This window comes from Centrocercus urophasianus, unplaced genomic scaffold (assembly GCF_019232065.1).
Source record: "Centrocercus urophasianus isolate 14NV4802_14NV808 unplaced genomic scaffold, USGS_Curo_1.0 seq_13, whole genome shotgun sequence".
NCBI classification, from domain to species: domain Eukaryota; kingdom Metazoa; phylum Chordata; class Aves; order Galliformes; family Phasianidae; genus Centrocercus; species Centrocercus urophasianus.
The window spans coordinates 2,174,641-2,195,982 of NW_024884475.1; the positions used below are offsets into that span (position 1 = coordinate 2,174,641).

Sequence of the window (21,342 nt, forward strand, 5' to 3'; positions counted from 1 at the left end):
CTGACAGGGAGGCCACAGGCGAGCTGGGTGAGGTCTGGATGGTGCTGGGGCTATTTGGGGGTAAGTGAGCTGTTCTAACGTGGGTCATCTCAGCCTTCTTGCTCCCTAATGGCCACACAGCTTCCCAATCCTGGCTCCCAGCAAGAGGCAAAGGGGACAGCAGGATTAATCATAGAACATAGAATGACCCGGCTTGAAAAGGACCTTAAATTATCTAGTTTCAACCCCCTTTCTGTGGGCAGGGTTGCCAACCACTAGACCATCAACCTCATCCAACGTTAATTCAAATTTTAACTAAGTTCAAGAGTTAATTCGACTCGCCATGGCTGCTGGAATCAAGCCCTTAGCCTGAGCAGGTACCAAAAACTCACATGTGCACAATGAGAGCCAGGCAAAACATAGCTCTAACACGTCTCCATGCTCCCCAGTGAAGCCTGGAGCTTCTCTGTCATGACTCAGTAATGTTCTCTCATGTGGGGGATTTATTAAAAAATTAGCACATGTTTCTTATTCCCTGCATGCAGCCAGGAGAGGGTTTGGTGCTGGAATGGTGTGCCAGCATCCAGCCACCAAGCTTGTCAAGCTTTCATTCCAGCTGCCACACTCCACGAGCATCCCAAAGGAAGAAATCCTACAGCTTCCAAGCACACGAAACCAAGAAGACCTTCTCAGAGTCCCTCCAGCCTCACAGCTATTAACCAGATATTATTTTCTTTCTAATGGAAAAAACATACCATGCAGGCAAGGGATCTGAGCAAGGCTAAATCACAGCACCGTAACTATATGCCGCGAAGTGCTCTTGCTATTACAAATAAAGGTCAAACGCAAGACACTTCCTGCTACTTTTGCTGACACGTGGCTGCCATTTAATGATTCATAATCTCTACACACAGCTTGGCAAACGGAGGGGATTTTTTTTTATAGGCTCTGTTTTCCACTTGTGCAAGCACAACAAAGGACTTAAAGGGCCCTGCTCCCATCTGTGAGCTGTATGTTTCTACAGGAGGGAACTCGGGCATGAGGGGCCGTAGTCTGCAACATGGAAAAGGTTGGAGCTATGAAATCTTTTTGGATTTTTAAAATGCTTTGCTTCTGTGTATTGCATGGCCCTGTGGAAGGTTAATAGGGCTGAGTGGCAGAGGGGGAAAGCAGATGATAGGAAATAAGAAAATTTGATGGTGTTTGTACAGGGTCGTGGTGGGTTGTGGACTGTTGGGCTACAGGCTGGGCTTTCATTAAGAGGTGGGCTCTAATGAGATTAATTGCTCTATCTGGGTGGAAAAGGAAAAAAAGTGTGTGTGAACTAAGAGCCTTCCTGTGTAAGGTCCGTGGTTTGCTCAATGTCCTGGCAGCAGGAATCTCACAGTGGCCTTTAAGTACATTGGCAGTTGTAAGAGATGAAAAAGACCCATTATTTTTAGGCTTGTTGTACTTAGAACCATAGTATCATACAGGTTGGAAAGGTGCTCCAAGATCCCCAAACCCAAACCCAACCCATCCCACCACGCTCACTAACCACATCCCCAGTGCCACCTCCACGGTTCTGGAGCACCTCCAGGGACAGTGACTCCACCAACTCCCTGGCAGCCTGTTCCAATACATCACCATTCTCTAAGAGAAGAACTTTTTCCCAATATCCAACCTGACCACCAACTAGTCATTCTTATCTTCAAAGATTTATGCTTAAATTGCTTGGGATCACAACTGTTCCATTTGAGACAATTTTTCTCCTTCTCTGGAAAGTATCTGCAAGATTCAGACGGACATGGAACATCAAGCCATTGAAAGATGCTGGTTATTTGGGTATTTGGCCTGAATGCAGAAAAGAGGAATGAGTTCCTGAGTTCCTATCTCGTCTTTCATTTCATTTTTTCAAAAAGACCTGATAAGAGAAGTTTCCAACTGGGGATTGGCTGGGACAGATGACCTGAATGTGTGTCCATGAGCAAGTAATTCCATGAAGGCTCATTATTCACCTTGGATGTTTGGCCCACATAATTTCCTTTTGGTAACCTTGTTTTTTTTTCTCTCTTACGCTCATGGAAAGCTCAGGGTAGTGGTTTGAATTCTACAGTGACTGTGTCTGAGTGAATTCATTGCTTGGTTGGATGGTAAATTCAGCCCAACTAGATGTGTGGTGGGAGTCAGACAGCAGCTAAATGGAATGGAAGAGAACAAGCTGCCTTGGGAAGGGAGATATGGGGAGCAAGCACCCAAAAGGGACAGATACCTGCTGTCTGTGCTCATATTGGCTATCTCACATTGCCTATGTCATTTATTAAGGCTGTTTTGGGGGAGGAAGAGACCTGCATCACACAGTTCACCAAGCACCACTGGCACGCTCAAAGGCAATGAATCACAGATGTTGAGCTGGGCTGAGTCACTTGCGTGGACAGAGACCTTTTCATTGAAAATGTTCCTTGGTAAACTGAAAAAAAAAAAACCCAAAAACCCAAACAACCCAGAAATTCCATTAAAAAAATCCAAGTCTCTTTGGGTATCCTTTTAGAGATGAAAGCGTTGCCCTGTCGTGCTTTGCTCAGCTGTACATCACCTTCTCCTGAGGATTCTGTCACAGTGGTGTCTGGGTGCAGCATGACCTGAGGTTTCCAGCTGACAGAACAAAGGCCCATGTTTGTTGGCTGTTTTTTCAGTGTCCCGGTAACAGGACATTGGGCACCTGGAAAATTTGGCACGCTGAACTTGTATTTCACTATCTTGTTATTCTTTTTTTTTCTTCTTTATTTAATTTTAAGCCAAAAGCAAAGTGGGGGGAGATGAGTGAAAGCAGAATGCAGTTTTAAATGCTGAGGGAGCACACCGGGGAGGTTAGAAAATCCTGAGTGCCAGGGATGGGGCGTCACAGCACATACAAAAGCTGGGTGCCAGCGATTACATTGGTGGGATGTGGAAAGCCAAAGGAGATGAGTCCTCACGCAATGGGTGGCTGAGCTGCAAACTGCTTGCTGAAGATTACTGTGGGTATTGGGAGGTTCAAGAGGTCAGTGGGCAAATGATTGGAAGAGAGATTTGCTTGAGGTTTCGTGGGTGAAGTCCAGCAGACCCACAGCTGGGAACTAGGACCTGTTTCCCAATCTGATTTAGGGGCCAGATTCCTTCTGGTGCAGCTCACCACCTCTGCATGCCTTTCTGCAGGTGCTGACACCATCCTCCTTCCCCACCCCATGCACACACACTGTGTCCTTATATAATATCCCAGAGCTCTGAATGTCACAGCAGGCTGCCTGTGTTTAACACAGGAAACATTTGTGCCTGCTATTGAAGAGAAATAAGTTGCTTGTGTTTCCCTGGGAACCAACCTGTCAGTCGAGCTCACTTGATTCCCCTGTTATTAAAATAAAATGTGAAAGAGTAAATGGCTATGCTGCAAATCGTGGAAGGGTAAAATGCAATCTGGATGTACTTTTTTATCCAAAATACACACCATTGCGAAAAGAAGGAGCCAAACTGGAGTGCTTTTCCAGATGATTTAGGTGCATCATTGTTCCTTCAGACCACTTTTGGGGCTAGCAACGCTGTGTCTTCTGGAGGCACTCTGTACAGTGGCTCAGCAGCTATTCCATTATATCTGCATGCAGGTGCAGGGTATACACTTGCGTTCCCCAAGCCCTTCAGCACTAGTTCCTTCTGCACCCTATGGGTGTATGCAGGCTGTATTGCTTCTCTGTTCTGCTCTGTGGCTATTTCTTCCAAGCATTTCTCTTTGCCCCAGGAGGAGAACCTGTACTCCTGATGTTGCACAAGCGACGTGAAGGCTTATCATCGAGATTTAAAGGCTGCAGGTTATCTGCAGGGCAAGCTATTTTTAGGAAGCACAGTACCAGGCAGCCCCGTTGCACTTGGCAGCATAGATGTGCAGCAGACAAAGCCCCTCTCTGTCCCAGCGCCCTGTGACCTCGATGTGGCCAGCAGCCGAGGCAGGCACAGGCAGACAGCGCAGCACTGCGGAACAACGGGGCCGTTCTGCTCAGAGAAAGCCGCCGTGGGCTGGCATCTGCAGGCACCACGGAGCCCAGAACGGAACGCAAAAGGAGAGGTGGGGATGGAAACGGCGATGAGGGCAGCAGGGCTCTGCAGGCTGTTGGCTGGTGTTGGCAGATATCTACCTTTACGAGGGAACATCCAAACAGATACATCAGCCAAACGTGGCAGTCCTGCTGTCTCCTGCTCAAAGCTAAGAAGTAAAACTGTGACTTTTAGGACTGGTTTGCCTTTTTTTTTCCTCCTCTCCCCCCCCCCCACTGTTTTCATTGCAGTTGCTATTGCTTGCACTTCCCTCTGTTACCTGCTATGCCAAGCAGGTGCTGCATTGCTATCATCAGCAAAACCTCCCCCTCCCTGACTTCCACACTCAATCCCATCCCTCTTTAAGTCTGACAGATTTTCACTTCTTAGACTTTTCGTGTCAGAATAGCTTGAGGGGCTTCAAATTTCATATCAACTATGCTGTCCTGATGACAAAGTGGAGTAGAGATTCTGCTACTGCTTTCACGTGAAGGCACAGTGCCAGGACAAGCTGATGGAGCTGTAGTTGTCCCTGTTCACTGCAGCAGAGTTGCACCAGGTGACCTTAAAGGGTCTCTTCCAACTCAATGAATCTATGACTCTACAAAGAGTGTAAGAAGGATGTAGTAGAGGAGTACAAAACCATATGGGGCTTGGAGAGAAGTCAGCAGTTCAGTCTCATCTCAGCAGCTACATCCTTCCAAAAATTCATGTAGAAAAGTATTCAAGCCAGCAGCTTTCAGGTTATTAGAAGTTACAGCTTGAGCTGTATCATTCTGGAAAATCACCATCCTATAAGGGAATAAGGAATTCCAGGAGTTATTTTCTTACCAGGGCCTTGTTTTGTTTCTCACTGTAAAGCTGAGCTGCATGGCTACTCTCTGTCCATCTTGTTTGCCATATTTGTGATGGATCTCCTTGTCACCTAGGCAGCTTGTCAAATGATGGCTGAATAGCAAACATCATAAATATTCATTCCTATGAATTACTATAGCTGTGCTGGAATGACTGGAAGGTCACAAGGCTTTTTAGCAAAGTGAAGCAGCTTTTGAAACTGCCTGTAGCCTGAATATACTCTCAAAGGGAAGCAGCAGGGTTTTCAGATCCCCTTTGTAGCCTCGGTAAAACCTTTTATTGACTTATTATCAAGGGCTTGCAAGAAGCAGGGGAAACACAGTCACAAGAACTGATACCGTTTGATCTTTGCTCTTCCCCATTGTGTTTTATGATCAGTATTTTTTCTTCAGATAAGACTTCTAGCGGGATTTTGTATTTGCTTTCAAATGTTTCTCTCTCCTGTACCGGATGTGATTTTGCTTTTTCTCCTGGGAATGTATGGTTTTTGTTTGATTATTCTACTGTCCCTGAAATGGGCGAATGAATCATGGAAATTCCATAGCATCTATTCATGGAAAGATAACAAAGCAGTATATCTGAGCCCTATCGGTATGTTTGCTTTGCCTGCTGTGTCGGGAACAGGTAGAGTGGATTAGTGTCTCTCTAATAAATAAGCCATGGAGAGGATGGAAAAGTCAGATAGACTGTTTAGAATTGTAGTGCAATTGTTTAACACAGGCATTTCTAAACTGTAATTCATGTATTACTGGAAGAATACAAACTGCTCTGCCATTGTGTGTTGCCCAATCCAGAGCAGTGAGCCTTGGAGCCAAAAGCAGCAGCCAGCTGCCCTTCTGATAACGATTCCTGGATAAGAAAATCAGAAAAGCCGTGTTCTATGCTACGTATATTTACTTTTGAGTTATATTTAAATCTGAGGGAGTCCTGCAGGATGTCAGTGCACAAGTGGATCCCTGAAGGCACAAGCAGGTGCCTAACTGTTGGCTTGTAATGGAGTCATTCTCTTAAAGTCTACTCTGAATCTCACAGCAAATGTAGGCAGTCTGTCAAGTACACAGAATAGAATCATAGAATCATAGAATGGCTTTGGTTGGAAAGGACCTCAAGGATCACGAAGCTCCAGCCCTCCTGCCATGTGCAGGGCCACCAACCTCCACATTTAATACCAGACCAGGCTGCCCAGGGCCCCATCCACAGGCCTTGAACACCTCCAGGGATGGGACGGGGCATCCACAGCCTCTCTGGACAGCTGTTCCAGCACCTCACCACTCCCATGCATCATGCCCTGTGGTTTGTACCAGATAACTCTTTGCTTGACAGAACAAAAAGCATTAATCAATCCAACAGATTCCCCTGACAAGACCTCAAGCACCACCAAACCCAAAAGAACAGGTTAATATAGTGCACAGGTATCTTTCCATGCTCCTCTTGCCCATCATGATTAGAATGAGAGGTAATGGTCTTAAGTTGTCCCAGGGGAGGTTGAGGTTGGATTTTAGGATAAATTTCTTAGGAAGAATGGTCCAGCATTGGAATAGGCTGCCCAGGGAAGTGGTGGAGTCACCATCCCTGGAGGCTGGGGACAAGGTTAGTGGGCATAGTGGTGATGGGTTGCCAGTTGGACTTGATGATTTTAAAGGTCTTTTCCAACCTTAATGATTCTATCATTCAATGACCTATTCTAATTTGCTTCACTCTTTTCCCTTTTGAAAGTGTGTGTGAGGAAGGACAGGAGATCGGGCTATTTCCATCTATCACTGGAAGGCCTTGCTGTGGTGCAAAAAACAACCACACAGAACGAGACCTTCCAGACAACACCTTTTTCCTTCTTTATGTGGATTATGTCTTGGCAGTCTCCTCAGTTGTGTTGCACAAGGAGGTATTTCTCCCTAGCGTACTGGTTACACTATAGGGACTTTATTCTTTCACTTTGAATTTCATTCATGAACCTGTGGTCCACGGGCTCTTCCCAGGAAAGATGCCCTGCTTGCTTTGAAAGCCAGCTGCTCACAGACCACCAGCTAAGAGCTAATCTCAGAGGCACAAGTAGTGCTTATTTGAGGATTTTATCCCATTCCATTGGAACTGCTGCTTCAGTAAGCCACCAACATCAGCTGTACCTGTCAAGGCTTCTTTCTTAATGCACTAAACAATTTAGCTTTACTTTCTCACAGGTAATTGCATTTCTATGTACCCTCACAACGTCTTGCAAACAGAACCAGGGCTTTCGAGTTGGTGGGCTCTGCTGCCAGAATAAAACTGGAAAATGAGAGTAGAGCCCAGGGGACCCCAACTGCTCTGAGCTTTCTAGATTAGCTCAAATCCTTCTGATTGCAGCCAAGAGAGCTAACAGCTAGTGCAGTCCTGGAGAATGGTTATTTATTTGCTATGGAGGAAATAGAAGTGCCATTCAGTAGGAATTGGCTCACCAGCTTTCCCAGCTGCTGGATGACTAGCATCTCTCATGGGTCAGCTTCTCCGTGGGAACAGGGAACACCAGTCTGCTCTGCACTGCGGCTTCTCTTTGGCTATAAAGAGACAAGGCTCTGATTAGAGATGGCCCCCCAGGGGCAGGTATTGCTCTATGAGATGCTGAGGAAATCCTGGTTTCCTCTCCATCCCCTCCAGATAGGCACTTCAAGCTGGACCATAAAACTGACCCTATTTCCTCATCATCCTAGACTCTGTCCGGTCCTGTGGGAGAGGCTGCTCTTTCCAGCCAACATAATCCACCTCGTTGCCAATTCTCTTTCCAGATATAGCCAGTTAAAATAGGGATATGGCTCATTTCCCCGAAATACTTTAATTTGCAAAGCTCTGCTTCCATCTGTAGGAGACCCTGTGCTGTAGGGCATGCATGAGAACACTGCTCTTATCCAAAAGCACCCAGACATGGGTGTGCTGGCTGGGGGCAATCATTCTCGTGGCTTGCAGGCTCTGAAACCACATTTCAAAACATATATAAGCAGTGTGTGGCCATGAACTGCCTGTTGTCCTACACTGGCTGTCAAATACAAGCAAGGTTCCTGCATCTGGGTGCTTAAGGTGCCTTGCAGGGATCGATTCCAGACATGAGAGCAGGGGTAAGAGCAGTCACGAGAATGTGAGATCTGAAAGAAAACCAACCACTGTATAGAAGAAATGGAAAAAAATCTCTGGTTGAAGCTGGGAAAGCAAAATCCCGTGTTATTCTTGTTTTCTCCAGGTGTTTTGGCTGGCTGAGCAACCTCACCCCAGTGTTGCAGGTGTGAACCTCAGGCAGGCAGCTGAATGCTGTGCTCGGGGGCAATTTGCATCCACGACTGCTTCCATCTTCTGTTCTGCCACAAATCCTCATTCTGTGTGTTAGATATTTCTCACCCATTCTTGGTTACAAACCTTTTCGGGGGAAGGGCTATAATCAAATGTGCTGTTTATAGGGCTGCTGCTTGGAGTTGTGCCTCCTGCAGCAGTGGCATGACAGCCATCAATCTGAGAGGCAGGAAAGCCCCATCACCACGGTGAGCTTTGTTACAGGGCTCTCCTGGCTCGTTAAACCCTAATGAGGTTTTTGCTTTCCCTTCCTTTGGGAAATGTCTGTACTGTGAAGGTTTGTGCCCTGAGGGGAGTGTTTGAATGTATATCCTACAGTCAGCCTGGATTCTATCTCTGAGAGGCACTGTGGGTTAGCGCTGTATTTCCCAGAGCAGTTCTTTACCCAGATCTGTCCTAAAGAAGTACTCAAGGATTTATTAAACCCAGGGCTTTGACTTTTCAAAGCAATTTGCAGCACAGGGTTGGCTGTAGGCTGCAATTGAGAAGGATGTGAATTTCCTTGGCCTGTGCAAGTTGCTGGATGCTTTCATGGGAAGTCACATAGATCAAACAAGTTGGGACAATACTGTAGGTATGGTGTGTTTGTTTCCAGGCTCAGTTCTGTATTTTGAACATCAGAAAGCTGCAGAAATGAGTTTTTCCTCTGAGCTAAAGGATGCTCTTTGGTTGGAGCATCATGGTAAGAATTAGAATCGTGGATAGGAAAGCGTCAGAAGGGTTTCAGGTCTCCATTCTGAGTTGCTTGTTGTGCAGGAATGAGATAGAAAGGGCTATCCAAGTGGAAGTATGGCCCTTTAGAGGATGATAATGGGGGATAACTGGGAAGATATGAGGAAAGCCTTCCAGATTGGCAGGAGGGACTGGAGCAGGTCGCCCAGAGAGGCAGTGAATGCTCCATCCCTGCAGACAACAAAGTAAGGCAAAATGGGTCTATGAGCACCTGATGGAGCTGTGGGTGTCCCTGTTCAGTGCAGGGAGTGGGAACAGATGGCCCTTGAAGGTCCAATCTGCCCAGGGACTGGTGAGGTCACCGTCCACGGAGGCGTTGAAGAACCGTGGCGATGTGGCACCGAGGGACGCGGTCAGTGGGCACGGTGGGATGGGTCGGGCGATCCTACAGCTCTTTTCCAACCTTTACGATTCTGTGGTAAGCTGGGGTGACCCTCCAGCGCTGGGTGACGGAGCACGAGGACGCCTCACCCCAGCTCCCCTCGGGCCCCTCGGGGCGGGCGGCGCTGAGGAGGCGGAGAAGGAGGAGGAGCGGGGGGGAAACCTCGAGGCGGGGCCGGGGCGGACCGAAGGGGAGGCGGCTGTAAACAGGCCGGCGCTGGTTCTCTCCTCGCACTGCCAGGAGTCGCCGCCGCAGCCGGGCCGGGAGCAGCGAGACGCGGGGAGCGAGGCGAAGCGGGCGGGCGGCGAGAGCCCCGTCCCCTCCGGCACCGCAGAGAGAGGTACCGCTCCTGCCGGGCTGCAGCTCCGCGCTGCTCCCGCTTCTCTCGGAGGGCTCGGAGAAGGGGCCCTCCGCAAAGTCCTGACGGACCGACGAGGTGGATCGGCCACCTGCGGGCCTCCGGGGACGGAGGGAGAGAGCCGGCGCTGAGGTGGCAGCGAGGGGCGTGAGGGCAGCCGCCTCGCTCCGTTGCCTCCGCCGCGCTGGGAGCCGCGCTGCTGCTGTGGGGCGGCTGCGGGTGTGCGAGGCTCGGGCTGAGGTGCAGCATCCCCTCAGGGCAGGGTTCACGTGTTTCTCGGTGTTTGTGTTGCTGCGCTGTGTCGATGTCGGTGCTGTCACGGCTCTTGGCTGCGCCTTGGGACCTTGCGGTCTCATCCGTTGGACTCCTCCGAGTCGCTGCGTTGTTTCCATCGTCGGTTCAGGAATTGCAGGTTGCGAGGTAGCAAACCTCCAAGCCAGGCTTCTGAGCAAGCTTGATCTCAGCTGTCTGAGCGCCCCTACAAACCCCTTTCCGCGCTCTGTAGGCGTGCGGTCTCGGATCCAGCTTAAAGTCCAACATAAAGGCAGCACTGAGCCAGCTGTAATTGCCCTGATATATGAGATGCACATGCAAACTTTACATCAAAGTGAAACCATATGTATCAGCTCCACGTCCACCCTGCTACCCCGCACACAGCCGTGCCCTGTCCTCAGCTCACCCCACTGATCCACTTTTCCCTCAGCCTGTCGGACACGGGTACGTGATTATTCCTGGACTTACCGGACTGGTTTAGTGGAGGATGTGAACTCAGCTCACCAGTGCTGCCTTGCCTTGTGTAAGAATGTTTTCAGCCTTCTACAAATGTTGTTCTGTTGACTCAGCGATAACGTTGTGCTCTCCTGGGTCCTTTTCCCTTTTCGGATTGTTAGCTGAACGATTGAGCTAATCTTTCGTGGTGCTCCTGTGGGACAGATGTATGTTGTTTTTCTATGAGTGGCAAAGTCCATAGCTTCAGCTGGTGTTGCCTCTTATAAGCAGAACTGATTTTCCTTGTCCCCTTGCTCTGCCCTTTGTGGAGTGGGGAACTGGGCTGGGAAACGCACAGATGAGTATTGGCAAAAGGATTCTTTGTTCTGACTCAGTTCCTGGATTGTAGCAGAGCTACTCCAATGTTGACGTGGGCATCTTTGGGCTTGGAGGAGCTACTCACTGGTATTTTGGCCAAATTATATGTGTGGAACTAGTCTGGAGATCTGTCTCTTTTAAGTCCTGAAAATGCTGGCTGCTTTTGGGTGCTGTTGTCATCGGTAGTTCTTCCCATTGGGCTCAGCAGAGCTGCTGCTCTTGAGCTGTACTGTTCAGTGCAATTGCTTTCCACAGACATCCAGCCCGTGTCCTGGGAGCCTGTGTCCTGCTCTCTTCTGCAGTCTTGGATAACCCTCTGTAGTTTTCACTTGCAAGGCCCTACTTTTCCCCCCAGAAATATATTGTGTCTATCCCACCAAACTGCATCAATTAACTGGATCATCTTGAAACTGGATGATCTCTAAGATCCCTTCCAACCCAAGCCATTCTATGGCTCTATGATTCTACCTGTGGTGTTTGTTTTTTTTTTTAAGCATGTCTTCTCCTGCATGGGGGAACATCACTCAGTTCGATGGGCATGGAGAAGCTCAGGTAGAGAGGAGGTTTAGGTTAGATAGAAAGAGGAAGATTTTCACACAAAGGGTGGTGAGGCACTGGAACAGGTTGCCCAAGGAGGCTGTGGATGCCCCATCCCTGCAGGCATTCAAGGCCAGGCTGGATGTGGCTCTGGGCAGCCTGGTCTGCTGGTTGGTGACCCTGCACATAGCAGGGGGTTGAAACCAGGTGATCATTGTGGTCCTTTTCAACCCAGGCCATTTTATGAGTCTATGACAGTGAGTGTTTACCCTTTGGTCTAAAAGATGTGAGTCCTGCTCTTGCACTGATCACTACCTCAGACAAGTAGGATGATTCGGGTTTTTTGCAGTTCTCCATCTGCAAAAGATTCCTCCCCATCTCTACCTCTGAAGGACGGATATTTCTACACTTGATGTTTTTCTACTGCTTGCTGCAGGAGTAGAGCTGCCTGTCCTCTAAACCCCAGCACTTGGTTTATATCGCTTCGTATTTTTTTAATAAATAATATTAATTAGTTAATTATTAATAAGTATAAATAATATAATAAATTAATAATCTCTACTAATGAAGTCTAACACTTTCCATCAGTTTTCTGCTGGCCCAAATGAAGGTCTGAGGAGAATGGCGATGCTGACTTCTGATCAACATAGCTTTATTTAGTTTGTGTGATTGGATTATACCAAAAGGAACTTGAAGTTATTTTCTCTCTTTCTTTGACTAATATTAAAGTACAGTATTTCACAACTCTAACTTCTGTCTCCTTCTCTTAGTAACCATAATTAACAGACCAGAAAATGGAAAAAATGTAGAAATGCCATTCCCAGTGGCTACAAGCATCAGTTCTCTTTAGAAGTTCATGAAGTCAGGTCTATGGAAATTAAATAACTGAGATTTTTTGCTTCTGCTGATGAGCTAAAAAGTTGTGTCAAAGTGGTAAATAATGAAGAAGTACAAAAATTACCTCTTGGAAATGAAGTGGGTGGGGAACAAACTTGAACTCTTATTTCCTAACAGTGTCTAAACCATCTGTCTTAAGGGTTCTGCCCTGCTCTGGTGCAGGGATGACTGTAGCACAGCAGTCACAGAAGAGTGACAGCCCCCCATTGTGAGCCAGTTGGTGCAACATGGGATGAGCAGTCTGATGAATGGCTTTGTACAAACCTGAGCTCGAGCCCCTCTGTATCTCAGTTGTATTTTGTGGAACCTGTATGCTTCAACTCCCATTTGTACTCTTTCTGTGAGTCTGGGTACACTGTAATAAAGTCTCTGGGCAGCTGTGTGCCCAGATGGCCAAGAAGACCAGAGCCATCCTGTCTTGTACCAGCAGTAGAGCAGCCAGCAGCAGCAGGGAGGTGATCGTCCCTCTGTAGTGGCACTGGTGAGGCTGCATCTTGAGTGTTGCGTTCTGTTTTGGTCTGCTCACTACCAGGCAGATGTTGAGGCCCTGGAGGGTGTCCAGAGAAGGGTAGTGGAGCTGTGAGGGGTCTGGAGCTCAAGTTTGGGGAGTGGCTTAGGGTACTTGGATGGGTCAGCCTGGAGAAGGCTCAGGAGAGACCTTATTACGCTCTACAACCCCCTGAAAGGAGGTTGAAGCAAGGTAGGGGTTGGCCTCTTCTCCCACCTAGCAGCAGTAGGGTGAGAGGTGATGGCTTTAAGTTGTGTCAGGGGAGTTTCAGACTGAATATTAGGAAACATTACTTCTCAGAAAAGTGGTTGGGCATTGGAGTGGGCATTGCCCAGGGTGATGGTGGAGTTACTGTCCCTGGAGATGTTCAAGAACTGTGGAGATGTGGCACTGAGGGGCATGGTTAATGGGGATGGGTTGATGTGGGTTGGGGTTGGACTTGGTGATCTTAGAGCTCTTTTCCAACCTTAATGATTCTATGGTTCTCTGGAGGTTTAATTTAAAGCATGCAATTGTCTTTTCTGAAGTAAGATATCATCGCTGGAGTGATGTGAAATGTGTGCTTTTGTGGATTTAATGGCACTGATCAGAGCATGCCTATCACATCAGCACAATGTGTGTGTGCATATTGCATCCTTATGGCATGCTGGTTGTAAGGATGGATGCGGCAGGGAGTGTTGTGTGGCTGAGAAAGGCCTGGGTTGCTCTGCAGATAATGAGATACTAGTAAAACCTTACAGCAGGGGATAACATCCCTTGCTTTTCACACTGGAGTTTGGTCTCTGAGCTATTTCAGAGTGTGACTGTGCCATCATTTAAAGTTTTCTGCAAGTCTCAGTGAAACAACACTCCTATGGTTAGTGCTTTCAGATAGCTCAGAATTACAGTGTCTGGGAACTCGGTGGGTTTGAGGGAAACAGATTTTGCAGCCTTGGAGTGGTGCTGTACAGAGCTTTGGTTGTTGAGTGTTCCATCTGCAGAGCCTGTTTCCACATCGTCCTCGGGGACAATTTTTATCTCACTTCTGAGGAGGTCAGATGGAGAGAGCTGGAGGCCACGGAGCAGATAGGGGGCAGAACAGAGGTTGCAGTGAGCATTTCAATGTCCAGGGAGCTGCACTGAATGTAAACAAGGCTCATTTCAGTTTGTGGGGAGTCTTTGGTTTTGATCACTCATATCTTCTATCCAACAGATCTTTCAAGGGCTGCAAAATCTTTATAGTGGCTTGAGAATTTTGTTAAAATCCGCGAGTTCAAAGGCAGGAACTACCCTGTAATAAATAATAAAATATTTGCTTTCCTGACCGTCGAAGTAGAGAACTAAATAAAGGTAGATCAGCTCTGAACAATGGATGGTTATTTACTCTTTTCTGCGTAGCTCATTATTCTGCATACCGTGTGTTGGTTTTCTGATTTTTATTTCAAGTGTGCTCTCCAGATTTAGCTGAATGGCATTTAGCAGCGTAGGTTGCTGGCATGCTTGGAATGACTCAGATATTGGATGGGATATGATGATGTTTGCACACTTGGAGGAGGGGAAATAAAAGCTTTGCTTTGGATCATTTCTGTTGTGAAACATCAACTCAAGCTACCTTGTAGTTTAGGTATCCAGAAAATGCCTTGCACTGAGGTTGGCAGTAGTGCTGGCTTATTCCTATGCTGGCTGTTGCATGGGAAAGAAGAGTGCTCTTTGCTTTTGTAACGCCTTGGTTCAGTTTAATTCCTGTTTCAGAGCAGGTGGGGAATGCTGGAACACTCAGCTTCTTCTCCAGAAGATCTTGTACAGGTGTAAGATACAACTGCATGCTAACCTCATGTTTCTGTTGGACAAACAGACGTTTATTCTGAAGCTGAATTTAAAATTCTTCTGTCCCATAAGCATGCATGTTCCAGGATGTAGGTGTAACCTCTTGCTTTGATCTCCAGATTTCTTTCTCAAGCAATACTTTTTTTGGAATCAGTCGCAGTTATGATCCCAGCGGATGCTGCCAGGAAGACACGCGTCGTTAACGTGTCTGGTAACCCTTTGGTTGAAATCCTGAGAGCCACAGACCCTTTCAGAAAGTCTGGGCTGCTGGAAGGAGTCTCCTTTGGCAGGGCAGTGGTTTCAGCAGTGAAACGACGTCAAGCTATTTTCACTGTGCTGTCTGTCTGCTTGCTTCCTCTCTTGTGTGAGCTCTTTCCAATCCCATCGGGACGCAGTGCCACAGCTGACAGATGGCAGTTTAAGGCACTGCTGCTGGTGTAGAGGTTGGTCCTATTCTTGCTTATCTGCTGGTGGCCAAGAGATCCTGATCTGGGCTCCCAATCCCTGTCAGCAGATCGTTACTTATTTTTATAGGGTCGTTTTTCAGTTGGGACTTATCCCTTGCTCACCCTATGGCTCTCACTGCTGGTGAAAGAGCAGGGCTGTCCTTAATGACATCAAACTTGGATGATTCTCCTGACATTGGAAAACTGTGCCTTCATGTGCTGTCGCACGTGTGCACACAAATTGGAGTGGATGTCTTTGCCTCTGACCACATCTTATTCTCACACTCCCTGCTTGCTTCCACAGACAGGCAGGACTGTGAGCTGGCTTCGTGTTTCCAGGGATGAGCTGGAAGAGCTGTATAAGGCACATGAGGAATCAAAGGCTCATAAGTCCTTCTTGCTGCTGAAGTTGGTAGTTCCAGCTCTAACCCTGAGATAAAGGTTAGAACTCCCAGACTTTAAGTTTGCAGTCTGCTGCTTGGGTTGTCTGATCTCATGCAATGCTATGTGCCATTAATTAACACTTGCAGAAGCACAGTGCTTCCAGTAGTATCATATGCCAAAATAAATCCTCTTTATTGTCACGGGGAGCTCACACTATTGCTGTAGTTATACAATGGCATCTGGTGTCTCTGATAGAGGCACTCTGATAAGAGGCTGAGTGTTACACAGTGGGCTTTAGGGTTAAGGACTGGATCATCGCTTTTTTTGCCTTCTGATTCCCATGGGATAAGTTCTTGAATTGTGTGGTTCTATTGCCCTGCAGGGGGTCCAGAGTAAAGTCAGCTTTGTTCTCAATTGCTGACTGCCAGGGTTAAGCTGGTAGGAAGCACTGAAGGTTGTACAACTTGGGGATGAGATACAAGCTAGGTATTTCTGCATGAAGAGTTGGTGCAGGTGGGATTTTCCACAGGCTTACTGTGGACAAGCTGTGCTGGATAGGAGAGCAGTCTGTAACACTAAGCAGAATGATCTGTAAGGTCTTTTTGTTGTTAGACTCACAGGCATTTTGCTCCGAGCTTCTCAGAACATGAAAGGGATCCAGTCCTGAAGATATTTATGCATGAAAATATTCCAGGGAGGAACAGAAGAAGATCTGAGGAAAAAAGAGAGCTCTTCTGACTGCAGGGTGGAGTGTGAAGGAAGCAAAGTGCTAGGAAATAACACCGACTCACCAGAGGGCCAAAAGGGGCCTTAGCAAGTTGTCTGATCTGACCTTCTGCCCCAAGGCTGGGTCACATCTATCCAAACTTTCCCAGCAGATGTTTGTCCAGTCCTTAAAAGCCCCTAGTGATGGGTTTTCCCCATTCTTCCTGGGTGATCCTTCGAAGTTCTTGTGTTGTTCTTAGCATTAGCAAGATTTTCCTAGTTTCTGACTTGGATTTCTGTTGCTGCAGTTGAGAATTGCTGACCTCTTGCCCTTTTGTTATTGTACAAAAGGAGTTAAGTTCCCTCTCTGCAGGCTTTGTGCATAGGCCACAGCTGCAGCTGGGTTGAGACTGCCTTGGACTGCAGTGTGCCTCTGGCACGACCCTACATGGAGCTGACAGACAACATATGATGCTCATATGGAGACTTTGGGGCATGTTGGATGTGTTTGTTTTCTTTCTGCCATCTGCACAGATAACATGTTTTGTCATGAAAGGCTTCATGATGGGTTTGTGCCTCTGCTCACTATTAAAGGGGGAAAAAAGAAAAAGCACAGGCTTTTCTAGCTCAAGTGCTGCCTCTTCCCCAAGGAAAAGGTCCCCAGGATCTTCACCAGCTATTCCAGAGCTGGACGAGGAAGGTCCTTGCCAGCTGCTATCACCAAGGCTTTCCCCATGGTGAGCTGGGCTGCACTTTGGGCAATGTTACTCCCCTGATCTGAGCTCCTGCTGTGCTTTATGAGTGACCTTTTGCAGTGGTCACACTGTGTACTTCTCATTTTGTAGGCACTGTCTCTGTTTCTGTGTAGGATAAGGTTATCCTTGTGTCTGCAAAACTGTTCAAGTGTGGCTGTGCAGATCTTTCGGAGAGTACTCAAACATAAACTGTGACAGAAAATACAGTGGGTAAGCATTAGAACATTACTTGCTAAGGTAAACTGGTTGACGTATCAGATTGCCTTAAAGCAGTGATCAGACATTTCCTTGAAAGTGATTGTTGCTTGGTAATTGCAGGGCTAGGAAAATGATTCCAAACAGCTGTTGTCTGGCTCCATCACACATCAGAGGGCTATGTGGCCTTTCTGGGTGAATTTGGCTCTTGCTGCTTACAGGTGGATGGATGTCCACGTTGCATGAAACACCTCAGTTTGCAGTTATTAGCCTTGCTCTATGCTGTGGCTGTATTTATTTTTTCAGGTTTTGTAGGCTTTGTTTTGCAGGATACTCAGAGGAAGGCAGCAGTTTCATTTGAACTGTGACAGAGGGCTTCACTTTCTGGAGTGCTTTTCTTAAAGGGGGGGAGTTGGAATAACTTTCCTCTGTAGGTTGTTGTAGGCATTTTCAATCTACCTATTAACACCTCTTGCACCTTTCAGTGGGAGACAGTAGGAAGCCTGTGAGAAAGGTATGTCTGCATAGAGGGAGTCTTCACCCTAAGACAAAGGAAGACTCGGCTCCACAGTGAAGGCTGGTTTGTACAGGTCTGAAATCCTTCCTGGCATCAACTCATGTTTATTGTGGTAGACAGAGCAGATAGGGAGGAGCAGTCTGGGTTTTGTTTGCTTAAATTATTAGTGCATATCTTTTTTTTTTTCTTTCTTTTTTGAACTCTCCTTAGTTTTCTTGCAGAGCTTTTCTGTGATAACACGTATAACGTGAGTCTCCAGTGTCTCATGTTCAGTTTCAAATAGCAGTGACAGCCCTACTGCTTGCTTTCTTTTTTCCTCCCTTAATTACAGATGAAGGGAACTTCAGTCATGTGGAAAGTATTTTATTGACAGCTTTTGAGTCTAAAGCACTTGTTAACACTGAGCAGGTGTATACAGTGCTGTAGGCTGTTGTGCAAAATCTTGTGTTCAGCGTTTCTTCATGATGATTTTGTTAGAACTGCTAGGAGTACTGTTAGAGTATCTTAGGTAGGATAGGATCTCTAGAGCTCTCTAATCCAACCTGTTGCTCCAAGCAAGTCCCAATGCAAAGGTGAGTTGCTTCTGACCTTCACCTATCCAGTTTTGGACCATTTCTGTCAAGCATGGCAAGTTAGTGTTGTGCTTAATGCTCTCATGGTGAAGAGTATTCAAATCTTATGTGATCAGGATATCCCTTGCTGCAAAATGTGCAACTTGTCTCTTTTTGCTGTGTGTCATAAAGTCTCCACCTTCTCTGTAACCCCCAGTTAGGCAGGTGAAGATCCCTCCTTAGCTCCCATTTCTTTTCCAGTTTAAACAAGCCCATCTCCCTCATGCTCATCTCTTACTTTATGTATTCCAGTGATCAGAACATCACTGAGTTTGTCAGTGCCTTCTTGGGGAATGACTGTGCTCCGAGTGTATCCTCCAAAGAGAGGAACTGTGTCCCTAAGCTCCTGGCTATTGCCATTCCCAGTACAGCCCAGTGTGTGCCTGGCTTTCATTGCTGCAGGGGCACTCTGTTAATTCCTATTCACTTCACTGTCTGCCAGAATGCCCATGAGCCTTAGTGAAGAGCCAATAAGTCCCCAGTGTGTGTTGATGGTGTGTTTTCTTTGTCTCAGGTGCAGGACTTCACACTGGTATTTTTCAGTTTCATGAGCTTTCTTCCAGCTTGCTGGGCAGTCCTGCCCTCCCAGCATGATGCAGTCCTTGAACGTGCTCCATCATTCAGGTCAAGAATGGACAGTGTTAGTGTGAGTGCTGGCTGTTTCTGAGGAGCACCATTCCTCAGAGGATGCCCGTTAATACTTCAGTCTGTTGGTTACCCTTTGACCTCAATTCTCCAAACAAATGTTCACCACCTTCTATTCTTCCCATAGCATCTGCATCTTTCTATCTATGGGGATAGGCTAAGTGTCTCTAGGATCTCTTTAACACTGCAGGCTAGAGTTTGCCCTGATGCAAAGGTGGAACATTGCCTTGCTATTGTACTCTGACTCTCTAAAATGGAAGAGCCTTTCCTGTAGTCTTGCTGTGTTGGAAGTCTCCCCATTTTTGTATTTCTACCTGTGATTTCTCTTTCGTAAGTATTTCTTCTTGTTGATGTTGGGCCAACATTTCAAATTTAGAAACTGGAACCTGTACCCCATAGTGCTTGTACATCCTCCCAGCTTTCAATCATCTCTTGGTTTTAAGTCCATACATTCCAGACAATCATCCAGATTGGTGATGAAAATATTGCGTGGCTCTTGTGCCTGTGCAAAACCCAGTGAGATAGCAAACTCTTGATAATTATGCTGCAAGAAATATGTTGTCAAGCAGCCATCTTATGATGATTACATCTAGATCATGTTTTCTTAGCTGGATCTTATGGGAATGTGACATGGAACAGCATAAGAGTGAATAAAGATTGCATATTGGAATATCCTTATCACTTCTGCACTTATTTTCCTGCTGATGTATATATCCTTCATTGCTCATAGGCTGTTTTTGAAGACAGAAGCTGATGAGATGCACCCACTGAAAGTTCAATTGTGGGAACCATTCCAGATTTATCAGGACTTTCATAACAGGACAGTGCCCATATCGCAGCTCCGGGAGATCAAGAGGAAACAATCATGATGTGTTTATGGGTCCGAAACAAAATAAAACAATTACCTGGATCCAGTCTTCAAAGCAGCCTTTGAACGAATCCCAACCCTCTTTCTGCAAGGGCTGGAAAAATAAAGAACATGTCTAATCTGTCCCATCTATCAGCCAACTGTTATCTTTGCCTACGTGCTGTTACTCAGATCTCGTTAGCTGTCTAATTGGATAATAGACAGTGCACTTCACAACTACATAAGTATATTAAGCTTAATCTGCTTTGAGCAGGGAGGGGAAGTTGTGCTTGGTGACAAATGGACATGAGAAGCTGGACTGTGAGCAGCAGTGTAAATGCAGCCCTCTGTCCCCATCACTTCATTTCCTGGAGCTTTATGGGTTCAGGCTTGGTGCGTTTACAGCATTTAGGTTGGAATTTGGGTCCCAGAGCAGAGAGCTGGGATGCTTTCAGACTTTGCTCACGTTAGCTGGTCCTAAAGCTTCTTCCAGTGCTTGAAGAAGATGCAGGGTTGACAGGATCGGAAAGCTTTCACGGGGATTGGCATGACCCATTCTATAAATGGAAGGAAGGTGCTGTGATGATGGAAATACACTTCCCTTTCCTTCAGAGAAAGTATATTTGCTCAATTTATCAGTTTTGAAAGTGGGTTGGCTGTCTTGAAAGCTGTAATTGAAACTGTTGGACTCTTGTGGAAGAGGTGTGTTTAGATTTTCCCAGCAGCCAGCTTCTTTACAGTGCAAGTATGAGCACATTTCATTGCTTGTCACCGCCTCTTATTGTGGGAGAGCATGTTTCCCAAGGGACGTATTTCTGGGTGGAAGAACTGCATCTCCCAATGGGGGATCCTTCCCCAAAGGAATGTGATGGGGTCAATGAAACACGCTCTAGCCAAATGTTTCCTAGGTTGTCTTAGAAAGAAGGTTCTGACATAAGGCTCAAGTTAAGCCCAACTTAAGGCTTTGTGTCTTGCGTGAGGTGCTGAGGGCTCTTCATTTCCAGAGTGCTTGCCTTACCTAGCGTGTGTCTTCAGATTTTCTTTTATTTTGAATGAAGGGAAAAGATTGTAGGGTAACTGTTCTGGTCCTTTTATGTGTAGGCAAACTCCCAAGCCATCACTTTATTTTGGATGGAGTAGGGAGTAGCTGTTGAGTGCAGAGGGGTTTGATGCTTATCCACAGTTAATTTAGTGCCTGGATTAAGAGCGTGGTCAGCAGGGAAAAGGATCTTTTTTCCGGAGAGTAATTCACATCCAAGCATCTAAATAGCTTGGAGACCTCTGGAGACAGGCTGTGTCCTTGTCTTCACTGCAGTCTGGCTGAGTTGCAGGTAAGTTCCCTCCTGTTGCTTCATGTCTGGGCCAGAATTCATTCTGAGGCACACAGAAGAAATGAATTAGTGTGGTCTGTTAAGGACAGTCTCCCTAAAGCATTAAGGTGGAGGCTGCATACTTTCTGTAGCAATATACAGTAATAATACTCTTCTCTCTCATCCTGATCTGCTGTTTATCGTGTTAAACTCCTATACTCAATCTGTCATCAACTTTGAGTTGGGCTTGACTTCAGCCTACACTTATTAAAGGGTGAAGAATATTCTGTCATATGCAGGGCATAAAGGAATTCAGACATGAAACTAGATATTAAATCATCAATGACCTTATTTTCCCTCTAGTTTTAGCTTGAAACAAATAATGGCATAGGCTGTTTTCCTCCTCCTGTGTTGGCATTATTGAG

General features: G+C 46.6%; 1 protein-coding gene and 1 long non-coding RNA gene across 3 annotated transcripts in view; one reads left to right on the forward strand and one right to left on the reverse strand.

Moving 5' to 3' along the window:
- Positions 1-1,005: 1,005 nt before the first annotated feature.
- Positions 1,006-21,342, forward strand: part of SMOX (spermine oxidase) — a 53,958-nt gene continuing 33,621 nt past the window's right edge. Inside the window, exon 1 of one of the 2 annotated variants that reach the window (XM_042812912.1) lies at positions 1,006-1,048. The gene's annotated coding sequence lies outside the window, so the exon portion shown is untranslated. Of the gene's footprint in view, positions 1,049-9,570; positions 9,651-21,342 lie in introns of those variants that run through there. The other variant, XM_042812911.1, reaches the window with a different exon arrangement.
- The window catches only part of LOC122157324, a 51,380-nt gene continuing 47,972 nt past the window's right edge, over positions 17,935-21,342 (reverse strand). Inside the window, exon 4 of the long non-coding RNA XR_006167857.1 lies at positions 17,935-20,981. This is a non-coding gene — a long non-coding RNA (uncharacterized LOC122157324). The remainder of the gene's footprint in view (positions 20,982-21,342) is intronic.